Below are 20316 nucleotides of genomic sequence, written 5' to 3'. Positions count from 1 at the left end.
ATATTAGAAACAGTATTCCAAAAGGAGTGTTCAGCTTTTATGATGTTGGGAACAATATCATCCTCTTTCCCTTTGATTATTTGGAACAATATCACAGTGGGGGTGTACAATTTCTGCGATATTGGGAGTAATATTACCATCCTCTCACCCCCTAGATATTCAGATGAATACCAATGGGTGGTCGACACCTTCTGCTATATTGGCAGTAAAATCATCCCCTCTGCCTTTGAATATTAAGGACAATCTCACAGTGAGGTGTACACCCCGTGGGATTTGGGGAGTAATATCGTCTTCTTCCCCACTGGATATTAGAAACACTATCACAGGAAGGGTGTACACCCCACTACGATATTGGGAGTAATATCATCTTTTTCTCCCCTTGATATTAGAAACAATATCTCAGGGGGAATGTACACCCCCTGCGATATTGAAAGCAATATCACCTTCTTTTATCCGTGTTGTTAGGAACAATATCACAGTGGTGGCTTACACTTTCTGCAATATTGGGAGTAATATCATCCTCTCTCACCCTAGATATTCAGAACAATATCTTATGGGAAGTGTACCTCTCTGCAATATTCAGAATATTACCATCCTCTCCCACTTGGGTATTAGAAACAATATCACAAAAGGGTGTGTACACCCTCTGCAATATTTTGAGTAATACTATGCTCTATCCTCCTCAATATTTGGAACAATATCACAGGGGTTGTTTACACCAACTGCGATATTGGGAGTAATATCATCCTGCCACCCTCCGGATATTAGGAAGAATATCACAAAGGTGTTGTACACCGCCTGCAATATTGGGAATAATATCACACTCTTGTCTCTTGGGTTTTTAGGAACAATATCTACAAAAGGGGTGGAAGCCCTCTGCTATATTTTGAGTAACATCATTCTCTTTTTCCCTTTGTATTAGAAACAATATCACAGGGGCAGGGTACACTTCCTTCGATATTGGGATTAATATCATTCTTTCTTTCCTAGGATATTAGGAGCAACATCACAGGGTAGTTTACACCCTCTGTGATATTTACAGTAATATCATTGTCTTCCACCTTCGAAATTATTAACAATATCACAAGTGGGGTGTGCACCCTCTGCGATATAGGGAGTAATATCATCCTCTCCCTCCTTTAGGAACAATATCACAGGGGGTGGGTGTACACTTACTGCTATATTGGGAATAATATTGTCATCTTTCTTACTGGATACTAAGAACAATATCACAGAGGGATGTACTTCCCTTGAGATATTGGGAATAATATCACCCTCTCCCTCCCGGATATTGGGAACCATATCACAGGGGGTGTGTGTACCCCCTGCGATATTGGGAGTAACATTGTTGTCTCCCACCCTGGATATAAGGAATAATATCACAGCAGATGGTGTACAGCATTTGCGATATTGGAAGCAATATCCTCTGCCGCCCTGAATATTAAAAACAATATCATGGGGGTGTGTGCACCCCTCCTGCAATATTGGGAGTAATTTTGTTTTCTTCTCACCTGGATTCTAGAAACAATATCACAGGGAGGGTGTAAACTCCCTTAGCTACTGGGAATAATATTGTCCTATTTACCCCTGCATATTAGGAACAATATCACAGGAATGGTGTACACTCCTTGTGCTACTGGAAGCAGTATCATCCTCTTTCCCTCTAGATATTAGAAACAATTTCTCAGGGGGTTGTACAACACCTGCGATATTGGTAGTAAAAACATCCTCTCCCCCTGGGTATTAACAGCAATATCACAAAAGAGATGTGCCCCCTCTGTGATATTGGGCGTAATATCACCCTCTCCCAACCTGGATATTAGGAACAATATCACGAGGAAGGTGTATACCCCCTGTAATATTTTGAGTAATATCATCCTCTCTCCTCCTCGATATTTGGAATATCAGAGGGGTTGTGTACACCCACTGTGATACTGGGAGTAATATCATTCTCTGTCTTCTGGATATTAGGAACAATATCACAGGGAAGGTGTACAGCCCCTGCAATATTGGGATTTATATCATCCTCTACCCCGCTGGATATTAGGAATGATATCACAAAGGGGGGGCATACTGGCTGTGCAATTGAGAGTAATATTTTCTTACCCCCATGATATTGGGAGTAATATTATCCTTTTTCCCCCTGGGTATTAGGAACAATATCATAGGAGGGGTAAACATTTCCTGTGATATTGGGAGTAATAGCCTCTCTCAACTCAAATATTAGGAACCATATCACAGGGGAGTGTACACCAAAAGAAGGTGTACACTTCCTCTGATATTGAAAGTAATATAATCCTCTCCCCGCCTTGATATTTGAAATGATATCACAGGGGTGATGTTCACACCCTGTGATTATTAAAGTAATATCATCCTCTCCCCCTGTTTGTTAGGAACGATATCACAGGGGGTATGTACACCCCTTGCGATATTGTGGATAATATCATCCTCTCCCTCCCTGAATATTAGAAGCAATATCACGGGGGGTGGGTGGATGTACACTCCCTGTGATATTGAGAGTAATATCATCCTCTTCTCTGGATATTAGGAACAATATCACAGGGAGGGTGTACACCCCCTGTGATATTAAGAGTAATATCATCTTCTCCCCCACTGGATATTAGAAACAATATTACAGGGGGTGTGTACATAAACTGTGATATTGGGAGTAATATCACCCTCTACCCCCTGGATATTAGGAACAATATCACCGAGGGTTGTACACACCTTTCAATATTGAGAGTAATATCACTATCTTTCCCTATGGATAGTAGGAACAATATCACAGGGATTGTACATTCCCTGAGCTATTGGGAGTAATGTTATTTTCTCCTCATCTGGATATTAGGAACAATTTCATGGGGAGATTTTACATCCTCTGCAATAAAGTGAGTAATATCATGATCTCCCCCAGTGGATATTAGGAACAATATCACAGGCAAGGTATACACACCCTGCAATATTGGGCATAATACTGTCCTCTCCAAACCTGGATTTTAGGAACAATATCACAGTGGGTTTTACATCGTCTACAATGTTAGGAGTAATATCATCCTCCCGCCTCCTGGATATTAGGAAGAATATCACAAATGGGGTGTACACTTCCTGTGATATTAGGAATAATATTACACTCTCATCTCCTGAGTATTAGGAACAATATCTACAAAGGGGGTGGAAAACTTCTGCGATATTGGGAGTAATATCATCCTCCCCTTCCCTTTGTATCAGGAAAAATATCACGGGGGGGTGTACACTCCCTTCGATATTGGGATTAAAATCATCCTCTCTTCCCCTGGATATTAGGAGCAACATCACAGGGCGGTTTACACCCCCCGTGATATTTACAGTAATATCGTCTTCCAGCCCCGAAATTATTAACAACATCACAAGTGCGGTGTGCACCCCCTGCATTATAGGGAGTAATATAATCCTCTCCTCCCTTGATATTAGGAACAATATCACAGGGGGGTGTACACTCACTGTGATATTGAAAATAATATCCTCATTTTCCTCACTGGATACTAGGAACAATATGACAGGCGGGTGTACATCCCCTGAGACAGTGGGAGTAATATCGTCCTCTCCCTCCCTGGATATTGGGAACCATGTCACAGTGGAGGTGTGCATCCCCTGTGATATTGGGAGTGACATTGTCATCTCCCCCCTGGTTATTAGGAACAATATCACAAAGAGGGTATACACTCCCTGTGATATTGGGAGTAATATCATCCTCCCCCTGAATATTAGGAACAATGTCACAGAAGGGGTGTACAGCGTTTTCAATATTGGCAGTAATACCATCCTCTCCCGCTCTGGATATTAAAAACAATATTACAGGGGGTGTGTACACCTGCTGAGAGATTGGGAGTAGTATTATCTTCTCTGCTTTTCGTGATATTAGAAACAATATTACGGGGGCTGTACACCCCCTTAGCTATTGGGAGTAATATCCTATTTCCCACTGCATATTAGGAACAATATCACATGCACAGTGTTCACTCTCTGTGTTATTGGAAGCAATATCATCCTGTTTCCCTTTAGATATTAGAAACAATATCTCAGGGGGGTATATACACCTTGCGATTTGGGGAGTAACAACATCCTCTCCCCACCCGGATATTACGAGCAATATCACAAAGGAGATGTAGCCTCCTGTGATATTGGGCTTAATACTGATAGGTGACAAAGTGCTAGCAGCCCTCACTCTCAGCGCCTCCTCGGCCTCAGTGTCCACTCTGGCAGCGCTTGAGGTGCCCTTCAGCCTGCCGCGGCACCGTGGGAGCCCCTCTCTGGGCTGGCTGAGGCCAGAGCCCCCTCCCTCTGCTTGCTGGGAGGTGTGGAGGGAGAGGCGCGGGCGGGAACCGGGGCTGCCCGCTGCACCGGCGGACCGGTGTGAGTTCCGGCGGGCACGGGCTTGGCGGGCCTGCACACGGAGTGGCCGGCCGGCTGGCACTGCTGGCCCAGGGCAGTGAGGGGCTTAGCACCCCGGCCAGCAGCTGCGGAGGTTGTGCCGGGTCCCCCAGGAGTGCCGGCCCATCCAGGCCGCACTGAAAGTCTCGCCAGGCCCTAGCTGCCTTCCTGCAGGGCAGGGCTTGGGACCTGCAGCCGCCAAGTCTTCACCCCCCAAGGGCTGAAGAGTACAAGCACAGCTTGGGATTGGTGGGCAGCTCTGCCTGCAGCCCTGGTGCAGGATTCACTGGGTGAAGCCAGCTGGGCTTCTGAACTGGATGGGGACTTGGAGAACTTTTATGTCTAGCCAGAGGATCGTATGTGCACCAATCAGCACTCTGTGTCTAGCTCAGGGTTTGTAAATACACCAATCAGCACTCTGTGTCTAGCTCAGGGTTTGTGAATACACCAGTTGGTACTCCCTATCTAGCTAACCTAGTGGAGACTTGGAGGACTAGCACTCCGTGACTCTGTCTAGCTCAAGGATTGTAAATGCACCAATCAGCACTCTGTGTCTAGCTCAAGGTTTGTAAACGCACCAATTGGTACTCTAGCTAACTCTGTATCTAGCAAACTAGCACTTTGTGACTCTGTATCTAGCTCAAGGATTGTAAAGGTACCAATCAGCACTCTGTCAAAGCTCTCTGTAAAATGGACCAATCAGCAGGATGTGGGTGGTGCCAGATAAGGGAATAAAAGCAGGCTGCCCCAGCCAGCCAGCGGCAACGAGCTGAGGTTCCTTTCCAGGCTGTGGAAAGTTTGTTCTTTTGTTTTTTGCAATAAATCTTACTGCTGCTCACTCTTTGAGTCCACTTTGCCTTTAAGAGCTATAATACTCACCACAGAGGTCTGCAGCTTCACTCCAGACAACGATGCCACCAACTCAACAGAAGGAAGTAGCTCCAGACACATCTGAACCTCTGAAGGAACAAACTGCAAACACCCCATCTTTAAGAACTGTAACACTCACCGCGAGGGTCCGCGGCTTCATTCTTGAAGTCAGTGAGACTAAGAACCCACCAATTCCGGACACAATATCACCCTCTCTCAAACTGGATATTAGGAGCAATATCACAGGGAAGGTGTATTCTCCCTACAGTATTTTGAGTAATACCATCCTCTCTCCTCGATATTTGGAAGAATATCACAGGGGTTGTGATATTACTCCCATATTGGGAGTAATATCATTATTTGCTGGATATTAGGAACAATACCACAGGGGTGGTGAGGTGATATACCCGCTGCGCAATTGAGAGTAATATCATTTTCTTCTCCCCTTGATATTAGAAACAATATCACAGAGGGGGTGTACAACCCCTGTGATATTGGGAGTGATATTCTCTTTCCCTGCGGATATTAGGAAGAATATCACAAAAGGGGTGTACACTTCCTGCGATTTTGGGAGTAATATCATCCTCTCTCAACTTGGATATTAGGAACCATATCACAGAGGGGTGAACACTCCCTGGGATATAAGAAGTACTGTCATCGTCTCCCCTCATTGACATGAGGAACAATATCACAAAGAGGTGTACATCCCCTCTGATATTGGGATTAATATAATCCTCTCCCATCCTTGATATTAGGAACAATATCACAGGGGGAGTGTACATACCTTGAGATATTGTGAGTAATATAATCCTCTCTCTCTCTGAATATTAAAAACAATATCACGGGAGGGGTGTACATCCCCTGTGACACTGGATTCAGTATCATCCTCTCCCCTGCTCTATGTTAGGAACAATATTACAGGGGGCTATACCAACTGTGCAATTGAGAGTAATATCATTTTCTTTTCCCCTTGATATTAGGAACCATATCACAGGGGGGTGTACACTCCCTGCGATATTGGGAGTAATATGATCCTCTTTCCCCATGGATATTAGGAACAATAGGTGTAAACCCCCTGCAATATTGTGAGTAATATAATCAGCTCTCAACTTGGATAGTAGGAACAATATCACAAGGGTAGTTTATACTTTCTGTGGTATTTGGAATACTATCATCCTTTCCCCCACTGGATATTAAAAACAAGATCACAAAAAGGTGTATACCCAACAAAGGTGTAGACCTCCTCTGATATTGGTAATTATATAATCCTTTCCCCTTCTTGATATTGGGAACGATATCAAGATATCAGAGGGGATGTAATCCTCCTGCGATTTTGAAAGTAGTATCATCCTCTCCTTCCTGGATATTAGGAACAATATCACAGGGGATTGTACACTCCCTGCGATATTGGGAGTATATCATCCTCTCCCTCGCCCCTGCATATTAAAAAGAAGATCACAGGGATGTGTACAACCCCTGTGATATTGAAAGTAATATCATCCTCTCTTTTCCTGGATATTAGAAAGAATATCAAAGGGGGATGTGTACACTCTCTTTGATATTGGGAGTAATATAATCCTCTCCCATTTGGATATTAAAAACAATATCCCGGGGGGGTGTACACTCCCTGCGATACCGGGAGTACAATCGTCCTCTCTCCTGCTGGATATTAAGGAGAATTTTACAGGGAGGGTGTACATCCACTGTGATATTAAGAGTAATATCATCCTCTCCCCCACTGGATGTCAGAAACAATACTACAGGGAGTGTGTAAACCAACTGCGATATTGAAATTAATATTATCCTCTACCCCCTGGATACTAGGTACAATATCACTGGGAGTTGTACACCCCCTAAGAAACTGCAAGTAATATCATTCTCTTTCCCCATGGATAGTAGAAACAATACCCGGGGGATGGTGAACACTCCCTACGTTATTGGGAGTAATATTATTTTATCTCTACCTGGATATTAGGAAAAATATCATAGGGGTTTTTACAGCGTCTGCAATATTGGGAGTAATATCACGATCTCCCCCAGGGGATATTAGGAACAACATCTCAGGCAAGGTGTACACCTTCTGCGATATTGGGTGTAATATCACCCTCTCCCAATCTGGATATTAGGCACAATATCACAGGGAAGGTGTACACCCCCTGCAATATTTTGAGTAATATCATCCTCTCTCCTCCTCGATATTTGGAAAAATATAACAGGAGTGGTGTACACCTGCTGCGATATTGGGAGTAATATTCTCTATCCCCTGGATTTTAGGAATCTCAGAGAAGGTGTACACCCCCTGAGATACTGGGAATAATATCATCCTCTCTCCTGCTGTTTATTAGGAACAATATCACAGGGGAAAGTATACCTGCTGTGCAATTGAGACTCATATCATTTTCTCCCCTCTTGATATTAGGAACAGTATCATGGGGGGTGTACACCCCCTGTGATATTCAGAGTAATATTGTCCTCTTTTTCCGTGGATATTAGAAACAATATCACAGAAGAGGTGTACACCCCTTGTGATATTAAGAGTAATATCCTCTTTTCCACTGGATATTAGAAACAATATTACAGGGGATGTGTACACCAACTGCGATACTGGGAGTAATATCTTCCTCTACCCCCTGGATATTAGAAAAAATATTACCTGGGATTGTACACACCCTGTGATATTGCGAGTAGTACCATCCTCTAGCCCCTTGAATAACAGGAACAATATCACAGGGGGGATGTACGCTTGCTGCGGTTTTGGGAGTAATATCATTTTCTCCCTCCCCTGAATATTAGGAAAAATATTATAGGGGGGTTTGTACGCCCTCTGCGATATTAGGAGTAATATCATGATCTTCCCAAGTGGATATTAGGAACAATGTCGCAGGCAAAGTGTACACCCCCTGCGATATTGGGAGTAATATCATCCTCACCCAATCTGGATATTAGAAAAAAAATCACAGAGGGGGCATACACCCCCTATGGTATCAGGAGTAATATAATCCTCTCCCCTCCCGGACATTAGGGAGAATATTACAAAGGGGGCGTACACCCCCTGCGGTATTGGGAATAATATCACACTCTCATCTCCTGGGTATTAGCAACAATATCTACAAAGGAGGTGGACACCCCCTGCGATATTGGGAGTAATATCATCCTCGCCTTTCCTGGGTATTAGGAACAATATCACCGGGGAGGGGGGTGTACACTCTCTTCGATATTGGGATTAACATAATCCTCTCTTCCACTAAAAATTAGGAGCAATATCACAGGGCAGTTTTACACCCCCTGCGATACTTAGAGTAACATCATCGTCTTTCACTCTGGAAATTATTAACTATATCACAAGTGGGGTGTACACTTCCTGCGGTATAAGGAGTAATATCATCCTCTCCTCTGTTGATATTAGGAACAATATCACGGTGGGGGGTGTACACTCGCTGCCATATTGGGAATAATATCATCGTCTTCCTTACTGGACACTAAAAACAATATCACAGGGGGGTGTACATCCCCTGACATATTGGGAGTAATATCATCCTCTCCTCACCCTAGATATTCAAAACAATATCACGGTGTGGGGGAGTGTACAGCCCCTGCGATATTGGAAGTAATATTGTCATTTCCCTCCCTGGGTATTAGAAGCAATATCACAAAAAGGGTATACACCCCCTGAGATATTGTGAATAATATCATCCTCTTCCTCCCTGGATATTAGGAACAATACCACAGGGGTGGTGTACAGCCTTTGGGATGTTGGAAGTAATACTATTTCCTCCTGACCTGGATAGTAGGACCAATATCGTGGGGTGTGTGTACACCTTCTGCGATATTGAGAGTAATGTTATCTTCTCCCCCAATTCGGTATTAGAAACAATACCACGGGGGGTGTTGAGCTATTGAGAGGAATATCATCCTATTTCCCCCTGCATATTAGGAGCAACATCACAGGAAGGGTGTACACCCCCTGCACTATTGAGAGTAGTATCATCCTCTTTCCCACTTGATATTAGAAACAATATCTCAGGGGTGTGTACACTCCCTGCGATATTGGGAGTAATAACATCCTCTCCCTCCTGGATATTAGGAACAATATAAAAAAGGAGGGTGTACCCCCTCTGCAATATGAAGTGTAATATTGCCCTCTGGCAACCTGGGTATTAGGAACAATATCACTGGGGGAATGTGCATCCCCTGCGATATTGACAGTAATATCATCGTCTCCCCTTTTGGATATTAAGAACAATATCACAAAAGGGGTGTACACAGTCTGTGATATTGGGAGTAATATCATCCTCTCGCCCTCTGGATATTCGGAACAATATCACAGTGGGGGTGTACACCCCCTGCGACATTGTGAGTAATATTATCCTCTTACCCCATGGTTATTAGGAACAATATCATGAAGATATGTACACCTCCTGCAATATTGGGAGTAATACCAGCTTCGTCGCACCTGGGTATTAGGAACAATATCACAAGGGGGCGGGGTACATCCCCTGTGATATTGAGAGTAATATCATCCTCTCCCCACCAGAATAGTATGAACAATATCACAAGGGTTTGTACACCCCCTGCAATAGTGGGAATAATATTATTCTTTCCCCTTCAGGATATTAGGAACAATATCACAGGAGGGTTATACACCCCTTGAAATATTGGGAGTAATATCATCCTCTCCCTTTTGTATATTAGAAACAATTTCATGGGGGCGCTACACCACCTGCGATATTGACAGTAATATCATCATCTCCCCCATTGGATATTGGCAACAGTATCACAAGACGGGTGTACACCCCCTGAGATATTGGGAGTAATATCATCCTCTCCTCCCTGGATATTAGAAGTAATATCACAGGGAATGTGTACATGCCCTGTATATTAAGAGTAATGTAATTCTCTTCCTACTAAATATTAGGAACAATATCACAAAGGGTGTGTACACCCCCTGCGATATTGGGAGTAATATCATCCTCTTCCCCCGGATGATAGGAAAAATACCACTGGGTGTATGTACTCCCCCAGCAATATTGGGAGTAATACCAACCTCTCCCCGCCTTGATATTAGAACCAATATCAAGGTGTGTAACCCCCTGTGATATTGTGAGTAATATTATTCTCTCCCCCACTGGATATTAAAAACAATATCACAGAAGAAGTGTACACCCTCTTCGATGTTGGGATTAATATCATGCTCTCTTCCACTGGATATTAGGAACAATATCACACGGGGAGTATCATAGAGGTGGTGTACAACCCCTGTGATATTGACAGTAATATCATCGTCTCTCCGTTTGGATATTATTAACAATATCACAAGAGGAATGTACACCCCCTGCAATATAGGGAGTGATTTCACCCTCTCCCCTTCAGATATTAGAAACAATATCACAGGGGGTGTGTATACTCCCTGCGATATTGGGAGTAATATCATCTTTTCTGGATATTCAGAACTGTATCACTGGGCGGTGTACAACCCTGAGCTATTGGGAGTTATATTGTCGTCATCTGCTTTGGATATGACGAAGAATATTACAAGGAGGGTATACACCCCATGCGATATTGGGAATAATATCATCCTATTCCCCTCTAAATATTAGAAACAATATCACAGGGGTGTGTACACCCCCTGCAATAATGAAGGTAATATCCTCCACTTCCCTTCTGGATATTAGCAACAATATCACAGGGGGAGTATAGGCCTTCTTTGATATTGGGAGTAATATCATCCTCTCCCCCGGATATTAGGAACAATATCACGGGAGTGTACACCCCCTGCGCTATTGAGAGTAATATCATCTTTTCACCCCCTGGATATTAGGAACAATGTCTCAGGGGGTTACAACCCCTGCGATATTCAGAGTAATCCTCTCCCCCCGTGGATATTACGAACAGTATCACTGGGAGGTGTACACACCCTGCGATATAGGGAGTAATATAATCCTCTCCCCCCTGGAAATTATGAACAATATCACAGGGGGGTGTACACACCCTGCGATATTGGGGGTAATATCATTTTCTTTCCACCAGGATATTACACATAATATCCCAGAAGGGTGTACAACCCCCTGTGATATTGGGAGTAATATCATCCTCTCCCCCCTCTCTAGATATTAACAACAATATCACAGGTAGGTGTACACTTGCTGTGATATTGGGAGTAATATCATCCTTTTCACCCCCTGGATATTAGGAACAATATCACAAGGGGTGTGTACACCCTCTACAATATTTGGAGTGATATCATACTCTGCCCCCCCCCGGATATTACAAACAATATCACAGGGGAGTGTACACACCCTGTGATATTGGAAGTAATATCATCCTCTCTTCCCGTGAATATTATGAACTATATTACAGAATGGTGTACACTCCCTGTAATATTGTGAGTAATATTATCCTCTCCCCCCTGGATATTATAAACAATGTAACAGGGGGTGTACAACCCCTGCGATATTGGGAGTAATATCATTCCCCCCCCCAGTGGATATTATAAACAATATCACGGGGGGAGTGGACTCCCTGTGATATTGAAAATAATATCATCCTTCCACCCCCTGAAAATTATGAACAATATCACAGGAGAGTGTACACTCCCTGCGATATGGGGAGTAATATCATTTTCTCCTCCCCTGGATATTAGGAACAATATCACAGGAGGGTTTATGCATACTGTGATATTGGGAGTAACATCATGCTCTGCCACCCTGATATTACAAACATTATCACAGAGGATGTACACACAGAATGTTTATGATATTGGGAGTAGTATCTTCTCCCTGGATAATACAAACAATATCGCAGCGGGGTGTACACCCCCTCGATATGAAAAGGAATATCAACTCCTTTCCCTGTGGATATTATGAACAGTATCACAGGGGTGTGTATACCCCCTTCGATATGGGGAGTAAAATCATCCTCTCCACCCTTGGATATTACGAACAATATCGCAGTGGCATGTATATTTCCTGCAATATGAAGAGTAATATCATCCTCTCTCCCCCTGGACATTACGGATAATATCACAGAGGTGTGTACACCTTTCGCCATATGAGAATTAACATCATCCAATATCTGCCTCAATATTGTGGACAATATCGCATGGGGGTGTACACCCCCTGCAATACGGGGAGTAACGTCATCCTCTCCCCTCCTGGAAATTACAAACAATATCGTAGGGGGTTGTACAACTCCTGGGATACGGGGAGCAAAATCATTTTCTACCCCCTGGATGTGCCAACAATATCACAGGGGGGTGTACACTCCTTGGGATATTGGGGGTAATATCATCCTCTTTTCCCCTGGATATTACAAACAATATCACAGGGTGGTGTACGTCTTCTATGATATTGGGAGTAATATTATCCTCTCCCCTTATGGAAATTGCGAACAACATCCCGGAAGATGTACATTCCCTGCAATATTCGGAGTAATATCATCCTCTCCCCACTGGATATTTGGAACAATTTAAAAAGGGGTGTACACCCTCTGCAATAATTGGAGTAATATCATCCTCACTTCCCTTGGATATTATGAAAATATACTGGGATTAATATCATCTTCTACCATTCTGGATATTATGAAGTACATCACAGGCGGTGTACACCCCCTATGATATTGGGAGTAATATCATCGTCTCCCCCCCGGATATTAGGAACAATATCACAGGAGGGTGTACACCCTTTGCGATATTGGTAATAATATCATCCTCTCCCCTTCTGGATATTATGAGCAATATCACAGGGGAGTGTACACCCAGTGCAATATTGGGAGTAATATCAGTAATATCATCCTCACCTTTCCTGAAAATTACAAAGAATATCACAGGGAGTGTGTACAGCTTCTGTGATACTGGGAGTAATATCTTTCTCTCTCTCCGTGATTATTATGAACAATATCACAGGGGATGTACACTCCCTGCGATATTGTGAGTAATATCATCCTCTCTCTTCCTGGATATTACAAACAACTTCACAGGGGGATGTACACCCCTTGCGATATTAGTAGTAATATCAACCTCCCTCCAGGATAATCCCAACAATATCAGAAGGGTGTGTACACCACCATGATATTGGGTGTAATATCTACCTCTCCCCCTTTTATTATTATGAACAACATCACAGGGGGTGTACACCCCCTCAATATTGGAAGTAGTATCAACTGGAAGTGAACAACCCTTGCCATAGTGAGAGTAATATCATCCTCACCGCTTCTGGATATTACAAACCATATCACTAGGGGGTGTTAACACAGCATGTTTCTAATATTGGGATTAATATCATCCTTTCCTCCTCTGGATATTACCAACAATATAACACGGACCTGTACACCCCCTGGGATATTGGGAGCAATATCATCATCTCTCCCTCTGGATATTATGAACAATATTACAGGGGGCTGTACACCCCCTGCAATATTCGGAATAATATTGTCCTCTCCCTCTCTGGATATTATGAACAATGTCACAGGTGGCTGTACACCCCTTGCGATATTGGGAGTAATATCATTTTCTCCCCTTCTTGATATTATGAACGATATCACAAGAAGATGTGCACCCCCTGCGATATTGTTGAGTAACATCATCCTCTCCCTTCCCTGGATATTGCGAACAATATGACAAAGTGCTGTACACTCCCTGGGATATTGGGAGTGATATCATCCTCTTCCCCCCTGGATATTACGAACAATGTCACGGGCGGTGTACATCCCTAGCAATATTGGGAGTAATATCATCCTCTCTTCCCTTGGATAATGCCAACAATATCACAGGGGCGTGTTCACTACGGGCGATATTGGGAGTAATATTATCCTCTCCCTTCCTGAATAATATGAACAATATCACAGAAGATGTACACCCCCTGCGATATTGGGAGTAACATCATCCTCTCCCACCCTGAATATTATGAACAATATCATAGGGGGGTGCGCACCCCACTCGATATTGGGAGTAATATCACCCTCTTCCCCTGAGATATTACGAACAATATCACGCGGGGGTGTACACCGCCTGCAATATTAAGTGTAATATTATACTCTTCCCCCTTGGATGTTATGAACAATATCACAGGGTGTGTACACCCCCTGCGATATGGGGTGTAATAGCATCCTCTCCCCTTTTGGATGTTATGAACAATATCACAGGGGGGTGTACAACCCCTGTGATATTGGGAGTAATATAATTCTTTCCCCCCCCCGGATATTTCAAAAATATCACAAGGGGATGTACACCCCTTACGATGTTTGTAGTAATATCATCCTCTCTCCCCTGGATATTACAAACAATATCACAGGAGGGTGTACACTCCCTGGGATATTGGGAGTAATATCCTCTTTCCCCCTGAATATTGAGAACAATATGACAGGGGGGTGTACACCCCTGCAATACTGAAAGGATTATCATTCACTTCCCCCCTGGATATTGTGTATCATATCACAGGCCCGTGTACACCCTCTGCCACATTGGGAGTAATAGCATCGTCTCCTCTCGTGGATATTATGAACAATATCACATGGGAATGTACCCCGCCTGCGATATTGGGAGTAATACCCTCTTCCACTCTGAATATTATGAACAATATTATAGGGGAATGTTCACTACCTGCGATATTAAAAGTAATATCCTCCTCTCCCCCCGTGGATATTACGAACAATATCACAGTGTTGTGTACACCCCCTGCGATATTGGGAATAATTTTATCCTCTCCCCCTGCTCGATATTATGAAAAATATCACAGGAAGGTGTACATTCCCTGCAATATTGGCAGTTATATCATCCTCTGTTCTCGTTAATATGATGAAGAATATCACATGGGTGTGTACACCTCCTGTGATATTGGGAGCAATATCATCCTATATCCCCCAGGAAATTAGGAACCATATCACAGGGGAATGTACATACCCTGCAATATTGGGAGTAGTATCATCTTACCCTCCCCTACTCTTTACAAATAATATCACAAGGGGCTGTACACCCTCTGCAACATTGGGAGTAACATCATCCTCTCCTTTTCTTGATATTGGCACCCCCTGCGATATTGGCAGAAATATCATCCTCTCCTTCTCTGGATATTATGAACAATATCATAGGGGCGTGTACACCCCTTCGATATTGGGAGTTATATCATCCTCTCCTCCCACTGGATATTACGAAAAATGTTACAGAAGGCATACACACAGGGTGTTTACGATATTGGGAGTAATATCATCTTTCCCCTCCCTGGATATTATGAACAATATCACGGGGGGAGGGGTACATCCCCTGCGATATTGAGAGTAATGCCATCCTCTCCCTTCCTGAATATTATGAGCAATATCACAGGGGGGTGTACACCCCTCCTATATGGGGGGTAATATTATCTTCTCCCCCCCGGATATTTCGAACAATATCACAGAGGAACGTACGCACCCTGCGATATGGAGACTAATGTCATCCTCTCCCTCCCTGAATATTACGAATAATATCACAGGGGGGTGTGCACTCCCTATGATATGGGGAGTAATGTCATTCTCTCTCCTATAAACTAAAATTTTGTTCTCTTTACCTAAGCTGAGAGCTTCCTATCATGTCAGTATCTATGTTATGAAGAAAAGGAGACTTAGGTGAAATGTTTTTATTTATCACAACTGCTGCATCAGTTGCCTAGGACCTCAACAGTTTCACTAAAGTCTGGGAAATGTTCACGCATAAGGTTATTGCCTTAGCTGACTTAAAATGGTACATATCAACCCTTAGTGAAGCCTTTTAAAAAATAAACAGGTTGAAAAACGGGTTAAAGTAGGCAAATACAGCATCTGCCTTTAGGGTTATCAACTCAGGAATTCTCTCAATTATGAAATCTTGGAGAGAAATCTTGAATTATGAAATCTTTTTTTCTTTCTCAAAATCCAGGTGATGACAATATTTCTTACTCCAGATCTGGCATTTTTCATCATCACTGTCTTGTGAATCATCATTTGCTTCATCTACTTCTGGTAAATCTACATCCTCATCACCACCCATGTTGTTCATCATCTCGGAGAAACTATCAAAATTAGACCTGTCTTCATCTGAACCATCTTCCCAGTCTTTCCAATTATTCAAGTCCACACTAAGACAATTCAGCTTTGCCCTTTCTTTTGTTAACTTTGGCCATGACTGGCCAGATTCTCCTGTTTGTAAACAATACAAAATTGATCTGTCCATTCTTTTATGCTTGGAATCATTTGGATCAATACAGTAAAAAAGATCAATTTCATTTAAGTGCTTAAAATTATCACTTTCTCCAAGACAACTGAATGTAAGGTTGGATTTTTCAAAATTTACATTAACATCCTTATATCTTCAACACAAAATTCAATGAAGACATAGTCCCTTCGATCGCACCACTTTGCAGAAGCAGGCTGCATTGTGAACGGGGCAGGTGGACGCGCGAATGGGTGGGCAGGCCTCTCCGGCGGCGGCTGCTGCTGGGGAGTTGGCTTCTCTCCGGTGGCGACTCTGCGTTTTCTCCCTGGTCGCCCCGGCCTTTTCTCGCTCCCCTCAGGCGATGGCGGCAGCTACAGCTGCTTCTTTATATGATTTTCTGCTTAGATCAAGGAAAATTGGCCGGATTAAATTAGCCACAGGAGGGCTCCATTGCAGTTTCTGGAAGAGAAAATTCTGCAGTCACACTTTCTGGTACACAGTTGTATCTGTGCAGTCTTCAATAGGCCACGCCTATTTATAAAGGTGAAATAAGAAGCCAGGGAGGCCGGGCACGATGGCTCACGCCTATAATCCCAGCACTTTGGAATGTCGAGGCGGGAGGATCACTTCAGGTCAGGAGTTCGAGAACAGCCTGGCCAACATGGTGAAACCCCCGTGTCAACCAAAAAAATACAAAAATTAGCCGGGTGTGGTGGTGCGCGCCTGTGATGCCAGCAACTGGGGAGGCTGAGGCAGGAGGATACCTTGAACCCAGGAGACGGAGATTGCAGTGAGCCGAGATAGCACCACTGCATTCCAGCCTGGGCAACAAGAATGAAACTCTGACACAAAAAAAAAAAAAAAAAAAAGGCCAGGGCATGTAACTCAGGTACCTTTTGGACGTCCATTAACAGAAATTCTAGAGAACTTTCTGGAAACCTAGAGTATATTTTTGTGGGAAAAGCACAAAATTGAGACTTGAAATGATAAGCTCTGATTTGTTCACTTTTTAAATCTTAAACATTTAAAGTTTCACAGCAACAGCTTATATTCAAGATATGCCATTTATAGGTATCTAATGCATGAAAAATAGGATTATAGTTTTGTATTACCCATTATTTTTCTCTTGCCAAGCACAAAGGCTTTTATTATAATCTAATCTGTGGCCCAGATGCTGCTTGTGTTTGTTGTCATCTATAACAGCATTTCCTGTCATGTGGCTACAGGATAATAATTGTGATTACGAAAAGAAAACAGTACAGGAACTCACAGGTGAAACAGAATTGAACACAATTTTTACAGAACTCATCAGCACCTCACTGTGAATCTCTTAGATTGGCATCTCATGTGCTTTTTTTTTTTTCCTTTTTTACTTGAAACATTTGCTGCTCTTTTCAGAAATCACAAACAGGGTTTCAAAAGTTATTTTTTAAAAAAAGCCTGAAGAGATAATCCAAAATTTGAGACCGTACCTACTCTGAGAAGTAGTGAAAACCACACGGAAAAATATCAAGTATTTTATGTCTAATGCTTTCGGAATTCCCTGTTGTACTTCACTGACAGAAGTTATAGGAACCCCTACAGGAATTACAGGGACAGGGACAGACCCACGAACAGCCTGCACACTCAAGTTTTGAAGTTTTAACTCATTCTCTCTCCAGCTATCTCATTGCCCTTGTTGTTTGTTGTTTTATTTGTTTCTTTCTAATTAAAAAAAAAAAAAGTAGTAGTAAGGGATTCTATTCAAATACATCGGAGTTGGGGGGAATTACTAGATACTCAAATCTTAGTGATGCATTTGACTATTTTTCAGGATTAAAAGCATATATGGGTAGACATTGACTTAGAGGGGGAATGCTCATGCAGGAAAGATGAAGGAGCAACACTTTGAAGTTGATTTTTGAAGAAAAACCATTAGTTTTCATCATTGTATAAGGACATCACTCTATAAATCAACAAACATAGCAATAGGCAATATACAATTTAAAAAATACAAAAAAAAAAAAAAAAGGCATCCTTGTGGCAAAATGGCGGTTTAGATCACACTTCCTAAGGCCCACTGAAAATCATACGCAATTGTCTTTCCTGAGCACGTAAATGAATTTTTCTTCCATTTTGACAGCTCTATCCTCCAGGTCATCCAGCTCCTTTGTCCGTTAGTATTGACTACTCTTCTTCCTCTCTTAGGCGTCTTCCTTTTTGCAGCCAGCCCCCCAAACACACTAAAAGATGAAACTCAAGCAGGCTTCCCTACTGGGAAGCCTTTTTTTTTTTTTTTTTTTTGAGACAGTCTTCGCTCTGTCGCTCAGGCTGTCGTGTGATGGTGCTATCAACCTCAGCTCACTGCAACCTCTGCCTCCCGACTTCAGGCAATTCTCTTGCCTCAGCCTTCTGAGTAGCTGGGATTACAGGGACGCACCATCATGCTTGGCTAATTTTTGTATTTTTAGTAGAGACTGGGTTTCACCATGTTGGCCAGGCTAGTCTCGAACTCCTGGGCTCAAGTGATTCACCTGCCTCAGCCTCCCAAAGTGCTGAGATTACGGGTGTGAGCCGCTGTGCCCAGCCCCCTACTGGAGACTTTTGATGGGCTTTTTTATTTATCTGAGTTACAGAAAAGGAAAGTAACAAAGATGAACTGTGCAGATAGAGACTCTCCTCATATAGGAGTGGTCAGATCAAATCCTGCTGCCAAAATAAAGAAATAAAGAGGTGAAATGAAGACAGGGCTGAGTTTAAGAAAATCTCACGCGGTTAGCACTAGGGGAAGTGGGAGAACACAGATGGAAGCAGAACCTACTGTGCTCTTCTGTGAAAGGTGCTTAATGGCTACTCACTTTGGAGATGACTGCGTCCAAACTGCCTCATCTAATTCGTCAAGTCATCTTCCATCGGCCTGTTAAGCAGTAGCAGGCCTCCTGAGATTATTCCCTTATGTCAGAATGGGATGTTATGTTAATCCACACCATGACCATTCTGTATCTTTCTTCGCTTTGTTTCCTGGTTTATAACACTTTCCGCCTCTACCTCTTATTCTGGAAAATTCTCCCATGCTCTAGACTTGAATCTCTGATACTTCACTTCCCACTTATGTGAACTTGGACGTGTTACTTGATATTGCTATGCTTTAATTTTCTTATCTGTAACTGCAGATAATAATAGTACCTACCTCATAAGGCTGTTACAGAGGTTAAGTAATAATATGCATGTAAAACATCGATTGAGCTATTGTTACACAGCCTTTAAGATTCAAGTTCAAATCCCACTTCCAGGCCAGGTGCAGTTGCTCACCTCTGTAACCTACTTTGGGAGGCCAAGGTGGGCGGATCACCTGAAGTCGGGAGTTCGAGACCAGTCCAGCCAACAGGGCAAAACCCCATCTCTACTATAAATACGAAAATTAGCCAGGTGGGTGCCTGTAATCTCAGCTACTCAGGAGGCTGAGTCAGGAGAATCGCTTGAATCCTGGAGGTGGAGGTTGCAGTGAGCCGAGATCGAGCCACTGCACTCCAGCCTGGGTGACAGAGCAAGACACCGTCTCAACAAAACAAAACAAAACAAAACCCAAATCCTACTTTTTTGTAAAGTCATCTCTAATACTCCCCAGTGGAAAGGACAATTACCTTTGCGGATTTATTGTTAACACTGTCCTCATTAACAATAGGGCCCTCAGTATACATGGTATTGGGGTCTAATTGTGTACATCTTTTCTCATGTGAACCACAGGGAAATTTTTTGGATGGTAGGGAGTGTGTCTTCTTGCAGTATCTAGCACAGTGTTCGGCATACAGCAGATATTTAATAAATAATTATTAAATCAAAAAGTCAAATGGATATTTTAATGAACTGGTTGAGTGAATCAATGATTTAGGGGG

The 20316-nt window shown here is 42.9% G+C and overlaps 1 long non-coding RNA gene and 1 pseudogene across 1 annotated transcript in view; one reads left to right on the top strand and one right to left on the bottom strand.

Moving 5' to 3' along the window:
* LOC105466691 (uncharacterized) overlaps positions 1–20316 on the top strand; it is a 116826-nt gene that overhangs the window by 16004 nt on the left and 80506 nt on the right. The gene's annotated exons all lie outside the window — the stretch shown is intronic.
* Positions 15793–20316, bottom strand: part of LOC105466690 (prostaglandin E synthase 3-like) — a 100531-nt pseudogene continuing 96007 nt past the window's right edge.

Source organism: Macaca nemestrina, chromosome 3 (assembly GCF_043159975.1).
Source record: "Macaca nemestrina isolate mMacNem1 chromosome 3, mMacNem.hap1, whole genome shotgun sequence".
NCBI lineage: Eukaryota > Metazoa > Chordata > Mammalia > Primates > Cercopithecidae > Macaca > Macaca nemestrina.
The sequence above is the reverse complement of the archived record's forward strand: the minus strand, read 5'-3'. Positions and strand labels throughout refer to the sequence as shown.